The sequence below is a fragment of the Triticum aestivum genome, chromosome 4D (genome assembly GCF_018294505.1).
Source record: "Triticum aestivum cultivar Chinese Spring chromosome 4D, IWGSC CS RefSeq v2.1, whole genome shotgun sequence".
In the NCBI taxonomy this organism is placed as follows: domain Eukaryota; kingdom Viridiplantae; phylum Streptophyta; class Magnoliopsida; order Poales; family Poaceae; genus Triticum; species Triticum aestivum.
This window is the reverse complement of record NC_057805.1, coordinates 323,136,524-323,153,842: the sequence shown is the minus strand read 5'-3', so window position 1 is coordinate 323,153,842 and position 17,319 is coordinate 323,136,524.

Sequence of the window (17,319 nt, the reverse complement as noted above, 5' to 3'; positions counted from 1 at the left end):
CCGCAAGTAGGAGGAATCCTACTTGGGGGCCTCCTCCAATTCGGCCTCCCCCTTTCCTTATCTCCGGAGGGGGGGAAGGAAAGAGGGGAGAGGGGAAAGGAAGGGGGAATCCTATTCCTGCTATTTCCTTTCCTCACCCCCTTTTCCTTTCTCCACTTAGGCCAGCCCATATGGGGGCGCACCAGCCCCTTAGGGGCTGGTCTGTCCCACCCTTGGCCCAATAAAGCCCATATATTTGCTGGAGGTGCGCGGAACCCCTTCTGGTGACCCGATACGTACCCTGTACCCCCGGAACACTTCCGGTGTCCGAATACTATCGTCCTATATACGAATCTTTACCTCTCGACCATTTCGAGACTCCTCGTCATGTCTGTGATCTCATCCGGGACTCCAAACAACATTCGGTCACCAAATCACATAACTCATATAATACAAATCGCCATCGAACGTTAAGCGTGCGGACCCTACGGGTTCGAGAACTATGTAGACATGACTGAGACATATCTCCGATCAATAACCAACAGTGGAACCTGGATGCTCATATTGGTTCCTGCATATTCTACGAAGATCTTTATCGGTCAAACCGCAATGACAACATACGACATTCCCTTTGTCATCGGTATGTTACTTGCCCGAGATTCGATCGTCGGTATCTTCATACCTAGTTCAATATCGTTACCGGCAAGCCTCTTTACTCGTTCCATAATACATCATCCCGCAACTAACTCATTAGTTACATTGCTTGCAAGGCTTATCATGATGTGTATTACCGAGAGGGCCCGGAGATACCTCTCCGATACTCGGAGTGACAAATCCTAATCTCGATCTATGCTGACCCAACAAACACCTTCGGAGATACCTGTAGAGAATCTTTATGATCACCCAGTTACGTTGTGACGTTTGATAGCACACAAGGCATTCCTCCGGTATTCGGGAGTTGCATAATCTCATAGTCAAAGGAATATGTATAAGTCATGAAGAAAGCAATAGCAATAAAACTTAACGATCATTATGCTAAGCTAACAGATGGGTCTAGTACATCACATCATCCAGCTTGATGTGACCCCGTTCATCAAATGACAACACATGTCTATGGTTAGGAAATTTAACCATCTTTGATTAATGAGCTAGTCTAGTAGAGGCATACTAGGGACACAATGTTTTGTCTATGTATTCACACATGTATCAAGTTTCCGGTTAATACAATTCTAGCATGAATAATAAACATTTATCATGATATAAGGAAATCTAAATAACAACTTTATTATTGCCTCTAGGGCATATTTCCTTCTGTCTCCCACTTGCACTAGAGTCAATAATCTAGTTCACATCGCCATGTGATTTAACACCAATAGTTCACATCACCATGTGATTAACACCCATAGTTCACATCGCCATGTGACCAACACCCAAAGGGTTTACGAGAGTCAATAATCTAGTTCACATCACGATGTGATTAACACCCAAAGAGTACTAAGGTGTGATTATGTTTTGCTTCTGAGAGAAGTTTAGTCAACGGGTTTGCCACATTCAGATCCGTATGTATTTTGCAAATTTCTATGTCTACGGTGCCCTGCATGGAGCTATCTAGATAATTGCTCCCGCTTTCAATATGTATCCAAATTGAGACTCAGAGTCATCCAGATCAGTGTTAAAGCTTGCATCGACGTAAATCTTTACGATGAACTCTTTATCACCTCCATAACCGAGAAATATTTCCTTAGTCCTCTAAGGATAATTTTGACCACTGTCCAGTGATCTACTCCTGCATCACTATTGCACCCCTTTGCCAAACTCATGGCAAGGTACACAATAGGTCTGGTATACATCATGGCATACTTTATAGAACCTATGGCTGAGGCACAGGGAATGACTTTCGTTCTCTCTCTATCTACTGCCGTCGTCGGGTTTTGAATCTTACTCAACTTCATACCTTACAACTCAGGCAAGAACTTCTTTGACTGATCCAGTTTGAACTCCTTCAAAATCTTATCAAGGTATGTATTCATCAAAAGTCTTATCAAGCGTCTTGATCTATCTTTATAGATCTTGATGCCTAATATGTAAGTAGCTTCACCGAGGTCTTTCTTTAAAAAACTCCTTTCAAACACTCCTTTATGCTTTCCAGAAAATTCTACATCATTTCCGATCAATAATATGGCATTCACATATACTTATCAGAAAGGCTATAGTGCTCCCACTCACTTTCTTGTAAATACAGGCTTCACCGCAAAACTATATACTTTGATCAACTCATCAAAGTGTATATTCCAACTCCGAGATGTTTGCACCAGTCCATAGATGGATCGCTGGAGCTTGCACACTTTGTTAGCACCTTTAGGATTGAGAAAACCTTCCAGTTACATCATATACAACTCTTCTTTAATAAGTCCATTAAGGAATGCAGTTTTGACATCCATTTCCAAATTTCATAATCATAAAATGCGGCAATTGCTAACATGATTTGGACAGACTTTAAGCATCAATACGAGTGAGAAAATCTCATCGTAGTCAACACTTGAACTTGTCCAAAACCTTTTGCGATAATTCGAGCTTTGTAGATAGTAACACTACTATCAGCGTCCGTCTTCCTCTTGAAGATCCATTTATTCTCAATGGCTCGCCGATCATCGGGCAAGTCAATCAAAGTCCATACTTTGTTCTCATACATGGATCCTATCTCAGATTTCATGGCCTCAAGCCATTTATCGGAATCTGGGCTCATAATTGCTTCCTCATAGTTCGTAGGTTCGTCTTGGTCTAGTAACATGACTTCCAGAATAGGATTACCGTACCACTCTGGTGCGGAACGTGCTCTGGTTGACCTACGAGGTTCGGTAGTAACTTGATATGAAGTTTCATGATCATCATCATTAACTTCCTCACTAGTTGGTGTAGGCATCACGGGAACGGTTTTTATGACGAGCTACTTTCCAATTCGAGAGAAGGTACAATTACCTCATCAAGTTCTACTTTCCACCCACTCACTTCTTTCGAGAGAAACTCCTTCTCCAGAAAGGATCCATTTTTAACAACAAAGATTTTGCCTTCGGATCTATGATAGAAGGTGTACCCAACAGTTTCTTTTGGGTATCCTATGAAGACGCACTTCTCTGATTTGGGTTCGAGCTTATCAGGCTGAAGCTTTTTCACATAAGCATCACAACCCCAAACTTTAAGAAACGACAGCTTAGGTTTCTTGCCAAACCATAGTTCATACAGTGTCGTCGCAACGGATTTAGATGGTGCCCTATTTAACGTGAATGCAGCTGCCTCTAATGCATAACCCCAAAACGGTAGTGGTAAATCGGTAAGAGACATCATTGATCGCACCATATCTAATAAAGTACGGTTACGACGTTCGGACACACCATTACGTTGTGGTGTTCCAGGTGGTGTGAGTTGCGAAACTATTCCACATTGTTTCAAATGAAGACCAAACTCGTAACTCAAATATTTACCTCTGCGATCATATCGTAGAAACTTTATTTTCTTGTTACGATGATTTTCCAATTCACTCTGAAATTCTTTGAACTTTTCAAATGTTCTGGACTTGTGTTTCATAATTAGATATACCCATATCTGCTTAAATCATCTGTGAAGGTCAGAAATAACGATACCTGTCGCAAGCCTCAACACTCATCGGACCGCATACATCGATATGTATTATTTCCAATAAGTCAGTGGCTCGCTCCATTGTGCGGGAGAATGGAGTTTTAGTCATCTTGCCCAAGAGGCATGGTTCGCAAGCACCAAATGATTCATAATCAAGTGATTCCAAAAGTCCATCTGCATGGAGTTTCGTCATGCGCTTTACACCAATATGACCTAAACGGTAGTGCCACAAATATGTTGCACTACCATTATCAACTTTGCATCTTTAGGCATCAATATTATGAATATGTGTATCATTATGATCGAGATTCAATAAACCATTCACATTGGGTGTATGACCATAGAAGGTTTTATTCATGTAAATAGAACAACAATTATTCTCTGACTTAAATGAATAACCGTATTGCAATAATCATGATCAAATCATATTTATGCTCAACGCAAACACCAAATAACATTTATTTAGGTTCAACACTAATCCCGAAGGTAGAGGGAGTGTGCGATATTGATCTTATCAACCTTGGAATCACTTCCAACACACATCGTCACCTCGCCCTTAACTAGTGTCTGTTCATTTTGCAACTTCTGTTTCGAGTTACTAATCTTAGCAACTAAACCGGAATCAAATACCCTGGGGTTACTATGAACACAAGTAAAGTACACATCAATAACATGTATATCAAATATACCTTTGTTCACTTTTCCATCCTTCTTATCCGCCAAGTATTTGGGGTAGTTCCGCTTCCAGTGACCATTCCCCTTGCAGTAGAAACACTTAGTTTCAGGCTTAGGTCTAGCTTTGGGCTTCTTCACGGGAGTGGCAACTTGCTAGTCATTCTTCTTGAAGTTCCCTTTCTTTTCCTTTCCCCTTTTTCTTGAAACTAGTGGTCTTGTTAACCATCAACACTTTGATGCTCTTTCTTGATTCCTACCTTCGCCGATTTCAGCATCGCGAAGAGCTCGGGAATCTTTTTCGTTATCCCTTGCACATTATAGTTCATCATGAAGTTCTAGTAGCTTGGTAATAGTGACTAGAGAACTACGTCAATCACTATCTTATCTGGAAGATTAACTCCCACTTTTTTCAAGCGATTGTAGTACCCAGACATTCTGAGCACATGCTCACTGGTTGAGCTATTCTCCTCTATCTTGTAGGCAAAGTACTTGTCAGAGGTCTCATACCTCTCGACGTGGGCATGAGTCTGAAATACCAATCTCAACCCTTGGAACATCTCATATGCTCCGTGGCGTTCAAAAGTTTTTTGAAGTCCCGGTTCTAAGCCGCAAAGCATGCCACACTAAACTATCAAGTAGTCATCATATCGAGCTTGCCAAACGTTCATAACGTCTGCATCTGCGCCTGCAATAGGTCTGTCACCTAGCGGCGCATCAAGGATATAATTCTTCTGTTCAGCAATGAGGATAATCCTCAGATCACGGATCCAGTCCGCATCGTTGCTACTATCATCTTTCAACTTAGTTCTCTCTAGAAACACATCAAAAATAAAACAGGGGAGCTATACGTGAGCTATTGATCTATAACATAGATATGCAAATACTATCAGGACTAAGTTCATGATAAATTAAGTTCAATTAATCATATTACTTAAGAACTCCCACTTAGATAGACATCCCTCGAGTCATCTAAATGATTACGTGATCCAAATCAACTAAACCATGTCCGATCATCACGTGAGATGTGATACGTCTCCAACGTACCTATGATTTTTGATTGTTCCATGCTATTTTATTATCAATCTTGGATGTTATATAATCATTTTATAGTCATTTTATATCATTTTTTGGTAGTAACCTATTGACATAGTGCCAAGTGCCAGTTGCTGTTTTTCCATGTTTTTTACATCGCAGGAAATCAATATCAGATGAAGTCCAAATGCCACGAAACTCCATGATGATTTTTTATGGGCCAGAAGGAAGGCAATGGTTGGTTGCCTGGGGGGTACCCCGAGGGGGGCACAACCCCCAGGGCGCACCAGGAGGCCCAGGCACGCCCTGGTGGGTTGTGCCCACCTTGGGTGCCCCTTGGACCGCCTCTTTCCTCTATAAATACCACAATATTCCAGTCGCCGCAGAGTCCAGAACCACCAGATCCAATCTAGACACCATCTCGGATGGGATTCACCACCTCCATTGGTGCCTCTCTGATGATGCGTGAGTAGTTCCTTGTAGACCTTCGGGTCCGTAGTTAGTAGCTAGATGGCTTTCTCTCTCTCTCTCTCGCTAAATTCTCAATACAATGGTCTCTTGGAGATCCATATGATGTAACTCTTTTGTGGTGTGTTTGTTGGGATCTGATAAACTTCGTGTTTATGATCAGTTATATCTTTTTATATCCATGAAAGTTATTTGAGCTTCTTTGATCCCTTATATGCATGATCTCTTATAGCCTCGTATTTCTTCTCCGATATTTGGTTTTTTTTGGCCAAATTGATCTATTTATCTTGCAATGGGAAGAGGTGCCCGATAGTGGGTTCGATCTTACGGTGCTCGATCCCAGTGACAGAAAGGGAACCGACACGTATGTATTGTTGCTACTAAGGATAAAAAGACGAGATCTATATCTACCGCCATATAGATAAACGGATCTTTTCTACATCATGTCATCGTTCTTATTGCATTACTCCATTTTTCCATGAACTTAATACACTAGATGCATGCTGGATAGCGGTCGATGTGTGGAGTAATAGTAGTAGATGCAGGCAGGAGTCGGTCTACTAATCTCGGACGTGATGCCTATGTAATGATCATTGCCTGGATATCTTCATAATTTTTGAAGTTCTATCAATTGCCCAACAGTAATTTGTTTACCCACCGTTTGCTATTTTTCTTGAGAGAAACCACTAGTGAAACCTACGGCCCCCCGGGTCTTCTTTCTCATCTATTTGCCTTGCGATCTATTTTATTTGCACTTTTTATTCAGATCTATTAAACCAAAAATCCAAAAATACTTTGCTTCACTTTATTTTATTTGCGATCTATTTATTCAATCTATTACAACTTTCTCCTGTCAACACGCAATTTCTGGCGCCGTACCCCGAAAGGGATTGACAACCCCTTTAACACGTCGGGTTGCGAGGTGTTGTTATTTGTGTGCAGGGGATGTTTATGTTCTGTTGCTTGGTTCTCCTACTGGTTCGATAACCTTGGTTTCATTTCTGAAGGAAATACCTACCGCCGTTGTGCTGCATCATCCCTTCCTCTTTGGGGAAATAACGACGTAGCTTCAAACGACATCAAAAGGAATTTCTGGCTAGCGTCCCTACTCCTCCTCTGTCACCAGATTTTGAAGTCTTGTACTTCAAGCAAAGACAAGGAGAAAATTTGAAAGATGTTTGGTATAGGCTTATGGAATCATATCGTATTTCCAACTTAAAGGGGGACGCCAAGGTTTTGCTTCGTAATTTTTACATAGGATTGGCTTTGCATCATAGACAACTTCTCGATTTCGCCGCTAAAGGAAATTTTATTGAACTTGATGCCAATGCTGCATATGAAATCTTAGAGGGAATTTTGGGAATTCCACCTCAAAAGAAGGGGTTTAATTTTACCCCCGAGGGAGCTCAAATGCTGGACAAACTTGGTGATTTGCATAAACATATGGTTGAAATACAGAAATATAATGAACCCCTCAAACACTGCAATGGTAGTATCAATCGCATGAATACTCTGATCACTCTTTGCAACAAGCGATTAGATATTTTGGATCTTACTTGTAGAGTTTTGTAGATCTTTTTGCTCTACTTTTTCTAGCATTCCTTACATAAGATCTCGGAAGAGCCGATGTTTCCTTCCGCTCCCGGTAGATGGTTTCTTTTCCAGAGAATTTAGGGAAGCGTAAAGAGCCTCCCGAGTTTGAGAAAACTCTTACAAAAGTTGCCAAAACTTCGGAAGACAAAACTTAGATCCTTGCTTTATGCCTAGCTAGGGGCGTCAAACTATATCGCTTGTTTGGAGGCAACCCAATGAATAAAATTTATTATTGCTTTCTGTTCTTGAGTGTTTACACAATTATGATACTGTTATGATTGTGTTATTTATGTTTTAATTAGTGTTTGTGCCAAGTAGAACCAACAGGATCTTCTTGGGTGATAGTTGTTTGATCTTGCTGAAAAAGACAGAAACTTTGTGCTCACGAAAATAATTGTTAAAATTCACCAGAACGTCATAAAATGCTAATTCTTTTTGCAGAAGATCAATATGAAAATTATACAGGTCTGCTAGTTTTTCAGAATTTTTGGAGTTCCATAAGTATTCGAACAAATCAGATTACTACAGACTGTTCTGTTTTGACAGATTCTGTTTTCTTTGTGTTGTGTGCTTACTTTGATGGATCTATGGTTTTCTTTGATGAGTTTTTGCCATAGAAAAGTTGGAATACAGTAGATATAATACAAAAACAAAATAATAATTGGTTTGATACATCACTTATAGTAGTGGTTTATTTTTCTTACACTAACGGATCTCACAAAGGTTTTGTTGAGTTTTGTGTGATTGAAGTTTTCAAGTTTTGGGTTATCTTACGATGGATGAAGGAAGGATGTAAGAGCCTAAGCTTGGGGATGCCCCGGCATCTCAAGATATTATCCAAAAATGAGCAACCAACTAAGCTTGGGGATGCCCCCGAGTGGCATCCTCGCTTTCTTCCAACAACTATCGGTATTTTACTCGAGGCTATATTTTTATTCGTCACATGATATGTGTTTTGCTTGGAGCGTCTTGTATGATATATGTCTTTGCTTGTTTTATTTTGTGTTTTAAGTCATCAATCCTTGCTGGACACCTATTTGAGAGAGCTAAAAATATATCATGACTTGTTAGAATTGCTCTCTATGCTTCACTTAAATCTTTTAGGAGCTAGGACTTGCTCTAGTGCTTCACTTATATCATTTTGAGCACGGTGTGCTTTGTTATTTTTTGAAGAAATGCTCTCTTGCTTCACTTAGATTTATTTGAGAGTTAGTAATTTTTTTAAGAAATACTCTCTTACTTCACTTAAATTATTTTGAGAGAAAGAAAATTTGTTATGCTCATGATCTTCACTTATATTTGTTTGAGCTTATGAAAAGCAACACATGAAAATTAGTCCCAAAGTGATAGATATCCAAGAAGGATAAAGAAAAAGAAAATGTCATGAAGATCATTGGACAAAATGAACTTGATTCTTAGTAATAGTTTTGAGATATGATGATGTGATATGTGAGTCATGTCGATGAGTAATTGTGCTCTAGTAGGAATATTGGTGTTAAGGTTTGTGATTCCCTTTGCATGCACGAAAGTCAATAATCATGCAATGAAAATTATATCCTACTTGTGGTGCATTATTCGGTGTTAATTATTCTTAATGCTTGCTTATGAGAATTATTCGTTTCTTGGTTGGTCTCTTCCCAATCTTTTGCTAGCCTTTACTTTGCACTAAGTATGATCTCTACTTGTGCATCCAAAATCCTTTAAACCAGTTTTGCCACATGATCCACTATATCTACCTATATGTGGTATTCTTTTGCCGTTCTAAGCAAATTTGCATGTGCCATCTTGTCACAACCCTAGTCAGTATATGCATTAGAGTGTATGCATCATGTCTACTTTACTCAGAAAGTTGAAATGGGGATGACAGAAACCCCCAGCACCCCCCTTAATCCAACTAGGGTTTACCGAAATCTTTTTCAATGAACCTGAAATGCCCTTCTAAAATGTTCATCATCTTTGCCTTGGTCTAGAACCCCTGACAAAAATGGTGCACATTTTTCTAGGACACATAAGGTCACTGAATTAAATCATATGCTATTTCCAATTGGGCATTTAAATGCTGTATAATATTTTAAATGCTCAATTAATTCTGAACTTAAGTGAGGGCTGTTGGGAATATTCCAAACAGAGCCCACAATTATTTTCAGGATTTTTGGAAATGTTTTGGTATTTTTAATAAAGCCCAGAAGTTACAGAAAAATAGAAAAACATTAATAGAAAACTGAGAGAGAGAGAGAGAGAGAGAGAGAGAGAGAGAAACTAACCTGGCCTCTTACCTGTAGCAGCAGCCCACCTGGCGGCCCAGCTGGTGGCCCAGCCCACCAGCTCTGCCAGTCATCTCCCTCCTCTCGCTAGAAGGACGAGAGGCGTGTGTCCGACGTGCGCGACCACGTGCCGTGCCACGTCCTGCTTCCCGCCGCTGCCCCGACACGCCCAGATGACGCCACGGAGACGCTCGAACCCGCTCGACCTCTCTCCCGTGCTTCTCCCCTCCTCTGGTCCTCTCTCCCTCTCGTGCCCGAGCGCCACCGTTGCCGCCACTCGCTACCGCCGTGTCCACCGCCTCCCCCTTGCTTCCCCGACCGGTCTATGAGCTCTGCCACGACGTCCTAGAACTCCTCGCTCCGCCACTCGTCGCCGGGCGCGCTCCTCTGGCCTCATCGAGCTCGTCCCCGACTGCCGTCGCCGGAGATCCCCTTCGCCGCCTCGCTCAGCTCCGACCTCCTCCAAGCCCGCCGTCTGCTTCACTGCATCCACCGTGAGCCACTGACCATCCTCCCCATCTCCGTTCTCTCTGCCACTCGCCGTAGTCGCCGCACCAAGCACACCCGCACGCGCCGCCGCCTGAGCTCGCCGCCGACGTGGCTCCAGCCACGCAATGGCTCAGCCGTCCTGTCCAATGACCTCGCTGCGTCGCGTAGGGCCCATAGATGCCTCGCAAGTGCCGACTCGTCCGCCATAGCCTCGACCCCGAGCTCACCCGAGCTCCGGCAACCGCCGAGGTCATCGCCGGCGACTACTCCGGCCACCCCAAGCCCAACCACCACCACTACTCGATGCGGACGTGCGTCCGCGTCACATAGATGCCCTCCGCTGGCTGTTTGGTCGCCGGAGACGCAAACCCGAGGCTCGCCGCCGCGACTGGCCTCGCCGGCGTCAAGTCGCCGGTGGGTTTGACCCCGTTTGACCACGGCGGGACCCCCCTATGTCCATGACATGTGGGGCCGGCCTTTGACTGAATTAGTGTAGTGTTATAATTAGTGCTAATTGCCACTGTTAGAGGTTAATCTCCCACTAACTAAACACTATGCCACTGGCACTGGGACCCACTACCCAGTTAATCCACGGTTTATGTGTTAAACCTTCTTAATTAAAGCCACAACCACTGACATGCGGGCCCCACTGGTCAGGTTTGACCTGGACCGGCCCTGTTGACCGCCGACATCACAATGACATCATGCTAACACAGTAATTCATTTCTGGAATTTAAATAAATCTTAAATGGTTATTTATTTCAGAAAATGTTATAAACTTCAAAAATTCATAGAAAATAATCTATAACTCAGATTGAAAAGATTTATATATGAAAAATGATCAGAAAAATCCAATCTATCCATCTTTACTGGTTTCAAGCATGTTTAAACAAGTTAACCTTGATGTTTAGTACAAAACGTGATAAGGCACTATTTAAATTCATAAATTGAGTTTGAGATTGAACCTTTGGTTCAAAATGACCCAAACCCATCTGGTTGTAGTTGCACTAGCTAAACACACTCATATTGCTATGTAATGATCATGCATCATATTGTGCATTGCATTGATCGTGTTTCTTCTCTGTTTTCTGGTGTTGTTCCCCCTTGGTAGACGTGGTTCCGACGTTGTGATCGTCGACACTGATGAAGACTCAATGCTATCTTCAGAAGTGCCAGGCAAGCAAAAACCCCTTGTTCATTCCGATACAATCCCACTCTCTCGCTCCTGCTCTCTTTTACTGCATTAGGACAACAACGATTCAACTGTTACATGCTGCGGTAGTTGAACCCCTTTCCTCTGCATGACCTGTCATTGCCACAGTAAATAGATGAAACCTACTAGCATGAGTAGGAGTTGTTTGAGCCCTGATGTGCCTACTCATTCTTGCTTGTTGTCATGCCTGCTACTGCTTAGAGTTGAGTCAGGTATGATTCATCGGGGATGAATTGGAGGTGTGTGAACATGTTGTACTGTTGAGAGCTAAGTGTGTGAACACGATTTGGTAAAGGTAGCGGTGAGAGGCCATGTAGGAGTACATGGTGGGTTGTCTCATTGAAGCCGTCCACAGGAACTAAGTTCTGTGTTTGTGATCCATGAACAACTACTACCACACGTTGGGCCCTGAAATATGACCCCGCTTGACTTATTAACCGCCCTTGTCCTCTGTCCAGGAGTTGCAACTAGTTTCTGGTGTTTGTAGGATATGAGTTGGAGGCCGTGCGTAGCGCTGACCCTAGGGGTGGGCTATGATGCGGTAGATACACCGTGGCCCGGTGTACCGAGTCGCCCGTTTGGTGTCTCGGGAACCCTGCACACATCGTTTGGGGCTGTGAGCGAAACCCCGGCCGGATCTCCTCGCGGATGGAACCCGAATAGGCGATAAACCTGGACTAGAGACTTGTGTGGTTAGACAGGTCGTGGTCTACACCCATGTCGGCTTTCGCTTGAAGTCTGCCGAGCACATGTCGTGTGCAGACGCAAAGTGGTGGAAACATGTGTGAAGAAGTACACCCCTGCAGGGTTATAAATGATCTATTCGAATAGTCGTGTCCGCGGTAAAGGACTTCTGGGTTGCGTATAACAGTTCATAGACAAGTGAAAGTGGATACTCTAAAATGCGCAAGATAAGCGTGAGTGCTATGGATGGCGTTCTCGTAGGGGAACGGGAGCGGATCCATAGTGGTGTATTGTTATGGTGAATATGTGGACCCGTGTGCGCCACCTCAAAAGAGTTACTTGCAGTCGTAGTTCAGGTTAGCCACCGAGTCAAAGCTGGCCTGCTGCAGTTAAACTCCACCACCCCCTTTGTTGATACTGATGCATATGTAGCTAGTTCTGATGTAAATCTTGCCGGGTACATTTGTACTCATGTTTGCTTAATTTATGTTTGGAGAGAGATTTCAGTCTTGCTAGTAGTTCCGCGTGGACTTCGACGTTTAGCTCGTTACCTCAGCTATGATCTTGTGCCCTCGGCAGGATCTGGTAGATAGTCAGGCTTCTCGGGCTTTTTCATTTGTAGATATCTATAGTCAGACATGTTAAGCTTCCGCATGTGCTTGTTGCTTGTATGACTTGAATGCTGGGTCATCAGACCCATGTTTGTAATATCTGGCTCTTCGGAGCCTAATGTATAAATACTTTGAGTCGTAGATTTTTGTTGTGATGCCATGTTGTATTTGCACATATCGAGCACATTTTGTGTATGATTGAAATGCTTGGTATGTGTGGGATCCGACAATCTAGTTGTTTATCCTTGGTAGCCTCTCTTATGGGGAAATGTAGTCTGGTGCTTCCACTGAGCCTTGGTAGTCCGCTACAGCCCGATTTACCAGAGTCCTGCTAGCCCAGCACTACTGCTCCGGAACACCTAGACTGGCCGGCATGTGAAACACTTCGTTCCTGTGTCTGTCCCTTTGGGGAAATGTCACGCGATGACATCCGGAGTCCTGTTAGCCTGCTACAGCCCAGGTTCCCGGAGTCCTGTTAGCCTAGTTGCTACAGCCCGGATTCACACGATGCTGACCGACATGCTCGATGTTGTTTCATGTATGCCTGTCCCCGTAAGTTAGTGCCACTTTGGGTTCACGACTAGTCATGTCGGCCCGGGTTCTTTGTCATATGGATGATAGCGACACTATCATATATGTGAGCCAAAAGGCGCAAGCGGTTCCGGGCCAGGTAAGGTGGCACCCGTGGGAATACCGTGCGTGAGGCCGCAAAGTGATATGATGTGTTACATGCTAGATCGGTGTGAATTAGGATCGGGGTCCTGACAGCTTCAGTATCAGAGCCTGATTGCCTGCAGGATTACCAAACCAAACTGGTCGAGGTTGAGTCTAGAAATGCTTTAGTTATATAAGGGAATTGATTGTGGAAGGGAACGTAAGGCTCTTTTTACTCCTTTATCTTATGCCCTTCTGATCTGAGTCAACCTCTTCTTTTCTACGGGGTTTAAGAACTAGGCTTCTCATCTTTCTATCAGGATCACGTGTTACTAATCCGTAGACTTATAGGATTGATGGATTCAAGTCTCAGTTCAGTTTCTACTACTTCCGTATGTTCATAGCTGGCCTTAGAACCTTGATATTGTGATGTTGGGTGGTTTTGCCACCATTTTTCAGGATGTCTCAAATCTTTCTGAGCATTTACAGCCGTTATGCTATCCGAGTCATCCCAGGTTTGTAAATTCTGATGCATTTGCAAATCCCTTCTTCTTGTTGCCGGTGTCCTTTTGGGCCGAATTAACCACACTAATCGGTGGGTTGAGGTACTCTATTGGCTTGGCATATATGTTGGACCTATTATTATGACCCTAGGTGTTTTAGGGAGTCACCTAGTAATCTAGCCATGATTAGCGTTACCAATGTGATGGTTCTGGCCTCATTCTCGAAAGCATCCCGTGATGCCATTTAGTAGTAGGTATTCTACTCCTGGGTTCTTGACCCAAGATTCACTCCACTTACCTCATGTTGATAGTGTTGCTCGTACCTTTAGGATATTAGTAACCTTTGCAATAGTCCTCGAGGTCCATGGTATTTTCCTCTTCCAAATACCATGAACTACTTATGGCAGAAGTTCCTTGTTGAATTGAAAGATCACAACAAGAGTGCTCTTGATGAGTTCTCCATTCAAAAATTGTGAATCTGCCAGTCCCTCCTCTTCTGCATGGGTTATCTGGAAGAAATATGTTGAACTCGTTCGACATGCTAATCTTTGCACCCACACCTCAAAAAATCATATGTTCCTTTGAGTTGTCCCTCTTTAGCTATTTTCTGACCTTCGTCTATCAATTGATAGTCAAGAGTATGCGTGCATTTGTTCATCGGTGCCTATTATTCTTGTGGTCCATCAAGCCATTCTATTCTGGAAAGACTAAGAGAAACAAAACTCCAGTACCTTGTCCACTTAGAGGATTGGGTCAAAGTAGTTGTATTCCGTGGATCAAAATGCCAATCCAGCTTTTGCTCTGTTTACCTTGCAGGGTTACCATGTTTATGTCAAGAATGTCATGAGAATTGCACCACCTCTTATGAATTCTTGACGCAGTGATACTTCTCGCCATCATTATTCATTCCTTGGTCCCGTGTTGTTGTAACCGGAATGCCGACAAGTGAATTGTGATGTGTGAAATCAATACTCCGAGCAACTCGTTGCTTTGTAGTAAATGGACAATATTCACATTCTTAGCGTGTTGGTTATTAAATCATCATCCTAAGATTGATCGTGCTACCTAGTCCTTATTCCTGGTGCACTCTTCGATCCATGAGTTGGGATTGTGTCAAACCCTCACTCTTTCGATCATATCGTCTTGCCCTGAAAAGCAAGATTGTTCTCGAGCTTAGTAACATATCGGTGGTTCGTGATTTTCCGAATATCTTCTTAGAAGTATTACCAGGTTGTCACCTGACCGCTATGTTGAGTTTGTGACCAAGTTGGTTTTCTTGTAAACCACTCTTTCTCCAAGAATCCGTGTTAGATACCTCTGAACTAATTGGTTAAGCTAAAACAACAACTTGGAGAGTTGGAAGATAAAAGCTTAATCCACTTAGTTCACTCCAAAGGGGATATCTTGCATGTGTGTGTGTTGACGAGAGATGATATCTCCATCGATTGTTCCTCGTGATCGGTTGTTGAATCTATCATCTTGTCCAAACCTTGATTTGAGTGTGGGCTATCGTCAAATCAAGTTAGAACCAATGATATTCATAATGTTGTCTTACTCGTGGTTGTTCCTCGAGCATACACCATTAAATCCTTTGGTCTGACCAATACTATCACATTGTTCACATAATGGTGGAATTCCAGTGATATGGAAAATTCCGATGAGTTGCTATTGAGCCCATCAGCAGCATTTTGTCTCCCCCATGATTCATGTTGAACATCAACCTAGTGTTGGAAACTTTGTAAGCAATGCCTTCGTGTTCCATTCATGAAGCTTATTCTTGGATGGAAGAAGTGACTTCCTCGAATTCATGCGCATTTGGTGCAAGTTGCTGCCGTGAGTTCGAGAAAGATTGTTTTTGTTTCCTCTGGTACCATCCCAAGTCAATTATGCATGTGCGAATGTATTCTATGGTTTGGTAGATTAATTACCTCCACTCCATATGTATTCCCTAGCACACCAAGCCACTGATTGATTTGTTCAAAGAAAAGAAGTTCATGCGCTAATCCTGAAGGGCCCGGACGGATATGCACAAGACTTCGTTATCTCGATGATGGTTCCAATCAGAACACGGTAGTGTTTTATTGCAAGACTACCATGTGATCATGCTTGTCTTGGACAATGTGTTCACATGTATGTAGCCGAACCAGCCCATCTTTTGGAGCTTGCTATCGTAGTTCATCTCCCGAGAGTCTCGCAATGTTATCTCGTTGATTTGTGTTGCAACTCTTCTTTTCAGACATGTGAGTCTGAAGTATCATGTTTCTAACCAGATCTGAATCTCAGGCAGATATGATGGTTGGAACATTCCCAACATTTGCATTTTGTTCCCAGCTTGCACCCCATCGTGCCAATTTCCCATGGGCTGCCCTTCTCAGCAGTTGCTGTCCAGGTTCATCTTCAAAGGTGGACTTACCATGAGTCCCATCCATTTCCGATGATAAGCAAAAATCATCCATTGCGTTGTCTTCAACAAGGTAGTTCACATCATCCATTCTAGCCCGAGTGTGCCGTTCTTCCGAACTCATTCAAACGGTCGTTTTTGATTTTTCCTTAGGCTGGTTTAGAGACTTTCAATGATCTCTATATCAAAAATAATTCTTTTGCCACTTAAGGGAATAATTCTACGAGTCACCTCCTCTAAGGTGCCCCGTTATGGGATCATGGCAGTTTCTCCTCGCTACTTTGAAACCCTTGTCAAAATTGTTTCCTCCGTCCTTCCCGATGTATGTTTGCCTCTCAGCTCGAGAGATGTTGCTATGTCTCACTCCGTGAGTTGATCCTGAGTTGTTCGATCTTCGAGGAGATCGATCCTTTTAGAGTTTTTCCTTTCCTCTCATTGTCATGTTGGTTGGAGTTCTCGGAGCAATACACCGAGACAAAGATGGTGATCGAATCAACGTACTTATGAAGTGCAATCTGGATCGTGAAGATTGTGTTAGTCTGCTTCCCCCCCTTTATCTTACCCTACGCTTGAATCTCGGGACGAGATTCTTGTTTAGTGGGGGTGAGTTGTCACAACCCTAGTCAGTATATGCATTAGAGTGTATGCATCATGTCTACTTTACTCAGAAAGTTGAAATGGGGATGACAGAAACCCCCAGCACCCCCTTAATCCAACTAGGGTTTACCGAAATCTTTTTCAATGTACCTGAAATGCCCTTCTAAAATGTTCATCATCTTTGCCTTGGTCTAGAACCCTTGACAAAAATGGTGCACATTTTTCTAGGACACATAAGGTCATTGAATTAAATCATATGCTATTTGCAATTGGGCATTTAAATGCTATATAATATTTTAAATGCTCAATTAATTCTGAACTTTAGTGAGGGCTATTGGGAATATTCCAAACAGAGCCCACAATTATTTTCAGGATTTTTGGAAACGTTTTGGTATTTTTAATAAAGCCCAGAAGTTACAGAAAAATAGAAAAACATTAACAGAAAACTGAGAGAGAGAGAAACTAACCTGGCCTCTTACCTGTAGCAGCAGCCCACCTGGCGGCCCAGATGGTGGCCCAG